This window comes from Natator depressus, chromosome 1, assembly GCF_965152275.1.
Source record: "Natator depressus isolate rNatDep1 chromosome 1, rNatDep2.hap1, whole genome shotgun sequence".
NCBI classification, from domain to species: Eukaryota; Metazoa; Chordata; order Testudines; family Cheloniidae; genus Natator; species Natator depressus.
Window position 1 is genome coordinate 319,982,597 of NC_134234.1, and position 5,010 is coordinate 319,987,606.

Genomic DNA, 5,010 nt, shown 5'->3' on the forward strand with positions numbered 1-5,010 from the left:
GGGGGAACAAAGGATTCTGTCTGTCTGTGTGATGCTTTTGCCAGGAACAGATCAGAAATGCAAGCCTTCCAACTTCTGTTAAGTTAGGTCAGGGGTTTGTTACAGGAGTGGGTGGGTGAGATTCTGTGGCCTGCGTTGTGCAGGAGGTCAGACTAGACGATCATAATGGTCCCTTCTGACCTTAAAGTCTGTGATTCTAAGTAATCTAGCTAGAAAATGCGTTAAATTTCCTTTTGTTTAATGGCTGGTAAAATAAGCTGTGCTGGAGGCAATGTATATTCCTGTTTTGGGGTCTTTTTGTAACTTAAGGTTTTGCCTAGAGGGATTCTCTATGTTTTGAATCTGATTCCCCTGTAAGGTATTTACCATCCTGATTTTACAGAGGTGATTCTTTTTCCTTTTCTTTCATTAAAATTCTTCTTTTAAGAACCTGATTGATTTTTCATTGTTCTTAAGATCCAAGGGTTTGGGTCTGTGTTCACCTGTACCAATTGGTGAGGATTATTATCAAGCCTTCCCCAGGAAGATATTTTGGGGGAAGACATCTCCAAGTGGGCTCTTTCCCTGTTCTTTGTTTAAAACGCTTGGTGGTGGCAGCATAGGGTTCAAGGCCAAGGTAAAGTCTGTACCTTGGGGAAGTTTTAACCTAAGCTGGTAAGAATAAGCATAGGGGGTCTTTCATGCAGGTCCCCACATCTGTACCCTAGAGTTCAGAATGGGGAAAGAACCTTGACACAGCCTCATGCAACATGGATGAGGATTTTGTGGATGAGGAAGAGGAGGAGGAGGAGAAGGCACAACAGGCAAGAGGAGAATCCATTCTCCCTGGCAGCCAGGACCTTTTCCTCACCCTGGAGCCAATATCCTCCCAGGGCGTATTGCTCCCCTGAATGTGGAGAAGGCACCTCTAATGAATGCACATTTGTAATGACACTACAGGGGTTAAAAGCAATTGTGTTTAATGTTTGATTTGCCCTGAACAATTGGGATGCATTTGCGGCCAGTACAGCTACTGGAAAAGTCTGTTAATGTGTCTGGGGATGGAGTGCGAATCCTCCAGGGACATCTCCATGAAGCTCTCCTGGAGGTACTCTGAAAGCCTTTGCAGAAGGTTTCTGGGGAGGGCTACCTTATTTTGTCCTCCACAGTAGGACACTTTACCATGCCAAGCCACTAGCAAGTGGTCTGGAATCATTGCAGCAAAAAACATGGCAGTGAATGGTCCTGGGTTTTGGTTGCATTCATGCAACATTCGGTCTTTATCTTTCTGTGTCAACCTCAGGAGAGTGATATCATTCATGGTTACCTGGTTGAAATAGGGGAATTTTTGTAGGGGAACAGTAAACCCCTCTGTTTGGTGATCCACAACACATTAGACCCCAATCATGCTGGGCTGTTTGTGCTTGGCTAAAAGGGATCATCCCGGAGAATAACCATGCGGGGCGGGGAGTGGTGTGCTGCACATCCATCCCAAAACCGCAGCCCCTCCTTTTAAACGGCAAACACAACCGGCATTGGTTGCTATGGGAAAGGAGGATGCTGCAGTTTGAAACCATTCCCACATGTTATGAACACGGAAGAAGCCAACCCCACGTACACTTTGGCTTACCATGGCTGCCTGGAAACCGAATTCTGTTGCCCAGGTGTGTGTGATGTGTCACCATACCGGCAGGTGCTCAATATAAAAGGCAAAATGCGACCGTGTACCTAAAACACGTCTGCTGTGAATTGCTTGATTCACTGTGAAAGAGTCTCCCCTTTTGCTATCAGAAATATATCTTCTTAAAATCTACTCACCCTTTTTCCCCCCCTGCAGCTGCAAATGTTTCTATGCTCCCCGCATCAACTCCATCCCTGAGGTTATTGCAGATTAGAAGGTGAAAAAAACGCACTCACGATGACATGTTTTCAGAGCTCATGCTCTCCTCCCGCACTGATAGGGCACAGCTGAATGCATGGAGGCATTTGGTGGCAGAGGCCAGGAAAGCATACAGTGAGCATGACTGGAATACGCAGGAGGAGATGCTGAGGCTAATGGGGGAGCAAACGGACATGATGAGGCATCTGGTGGAGCTGCAGAAAAGGCAACTAGAGTACAGAACCCTGCTGCATCCATTGTGTAACCACCTGCCCTCCTCCCCAAGTTCCATATCCTCCTGACCCAGATGTCCAAGAACACGGGGGAGGCTCCGGGTACCCTGCCACTCAACTCCAGGGGATGGCCCAAGCAACAGAAGGTTGTCATTCAAACAGCTTTGATTTGTAGAGTGGCTACAATAAGCAATATGGCATTGTCCTTCCCTCCTCCCCCACCCCACCCCATTATTAAATCCTTTGTACACCCAGGCTACCTTTTACTAGTCAGCACTGTCAGTGATCTCAAGGTTTTTTAATAAATAAAGAATGAATGGGTAGCTGTGGTTGAAGGTGGGGAGGGGGATTGGCTTACAGGGAAGTACAAATGTAACCCTTCTGCCTGTCAGAGTTGGCAGCAACAAGGGCCGGGTTCAGAATCTAGGGGTTCCATTCCAATAACACAGTGCAAAACTGGCTCGAGCCCCCACCCAGTGACCTGGGACAAATATATACCACCCCCCTGGGCGCCTCCAAGAGGCAATACTTCCCCTCTCGCAAGCACATAGTCTGAGTGGAACAAAAAGCCTTTTAATAACAGAGAGAAACAATGTGGCATTATGTTGGGGAAACACCACGAACAGGATTCATAACACAACCCATGAGCAAAAAACCCACCCCAAGCAAACTGGGGCATGTCCTTTCCCTTTAGTTCTTGAGTCCAGCAATCCAAAATCACCCAAAGTCCCAAAAGTCCAAAGACCCAAAAGTCTCTGTCCCTGGTCAGGGCAGCTCCAGAGTCCACAAGTTTATCTGCAGTTTTACTCCCCAGTCTGGGTAAAAATGTGCCTGTGGCAGGGGGGAAAGAGGCACCTTACGTGACCTGAAGCTGACTACCCCACAGCTCCACAGGGCTCTGCTCTGCTCACCATCTCATGAATGCCTCCGCTCTGCTCCGCTGTCTCATGAACGGCTCTGCTTGCCGTCTCACGAATGCTTCCGCCCCGTTCTCTCACGAACGGCTCTGCTCCACTCCGCATGGCTCTGCTCCACCAGCCGCTCTGCTCGCCGTCCCGCAAACTGCTCTACCATATATTTTCAGGCTCCCCCCACTACTTAACACAACACTCAGTGATTTCAGCTCTTAGTAAGTTTAGCTCTTTTGTGATTTCAGCTTGTAGTAGGAGAGCCTCAGTGCTGGTGCACCATTAGCCCAAAGTGAATTCAGCTCAGCAGCCTGTAACTAGACTCCTAATAGAATCAAAATTAGCTCTGATATTCCACAGTGGAGAGAGGAGGAAGTGCAATTAGCATGTAAGGCCCTCACCAGGGGGCCCATACCACCAAGTATTAATACCTGTTCCCAGCCTCTCTCAATTCACAAAGTTTTGGAACCCATGTCCCTTGCCTAGCGAGTGCTACTTAGTTGATGGCGAGTCCCTCCATCATAACAAAAGGCCAAGTGCAGTTCCACTGTCCTTGATTCCCATAATCAGGGTAATAACAATTTATTCTTCCTGCCCCAATAACAGAGACACTGGGGATCCCACAGCAGCCAAAGTGACCATTTGGGCAGCTATGGCCTCATTCTAGGCGGGGTGGGTGTGCCTATGCAAATGAGATCAGCTCCTGAAGTTCTTTTCCACAACTTGCCACACCCCACCACCAGATGTCAGGGTGGAGCTCATCCTGACTCTGCTTACACATTCATCAAAGGGGGTGGCTTTGCATCAAGGACAAACACACACACAACTGTCACACCTTAGCCTGGTCAATCATGCAACTGTTTTTCAAAGCCTCTCTGATGTGCAGCAGGCCTCGGTGTGCTCTTCTAATTGCCCTGGTGTCTGGCTGTTCAAAATTGGCCACCAGGCGATTTGCCTCAACCTCCCACCCCGCCATAAATGTCTCCCCCTTACTCTCACAGATATTATGGAGCGCACAGCAAGCAGCAATAACAATGGGAATATTGCTTTCGCTGAGGTCTAACCTACCCAGCAAACTGTGCCAGCACCCTTTTAAACATCCAAAGGCACATTCTACCACCATTCTGCACTTGCTCAGCCTGTAATTGAACTGCTCCTTACTGCTGTCCAGGCTGCCTGTGTATGGCTTCATAAGCCATGAGAGCAAGGGGTAGGCTGGGTCTCCAAGGATAACTATTGGAATTTCAACATCCCCAACGGTAATTTTCTGGTCTGGGAAGAAAGTCCCTTCTTGCAGCTTTCCGAACAGCTTGGAGTTCCAAAAGATGTGAGCGTCATGCACCTTTCCCGGCCACCCCACGTTGATGTCGGTGAAATGGCCCTTGTGATCCACCAGTGTTTGCAACACTATTGAGAAGTACCCCTTGTGGTTTATGTACTCTTTGGCAAGGTGATCCGGTCCCAAGATAGGGGTATGCGTTCTGTCTATCGCCCCACCACAGTTAGGGAACCCCATTGCAGCAAAGCCATCCACTATGACCTGCACATTTCCCAGAGTCACTACGCTTCTTAGCAGAAGAGTATTGATTGCCCTGGGTACTTGGATCACAGCAGCCCCCAAGGTAGATTTGCCCACTCCGAATTGATTCCCAACTGACTGGTAGCTGTCAGGCATTGCAAGCTTCCATAGGGCTATCACCACTCACTTGTCAGCTGTCAGGGCAGCTCTCATCTTGGTATTCCTGCACTTCAGAGCGGGGGAAAGCAACTCACACAGTTCCATGAAAGTGCCCTTACGCATGCGAAAGTTTCGCAGCCACTGGGAATCATCCCAGACCTGCAACACTATGCAGTCCCACCAGTCTGTGCTTGTTTTCCGGGCCCAGAATTGGCATTCCACTGTATCAACATGCTCCAATGCCGCCACGATATCCCAATTGCCACAGCCCGTGCTTTCAGGAACATCTGTGTCCATGTCCTGTTCACAATCTTCCTTGTGCTGGCGGCTCCT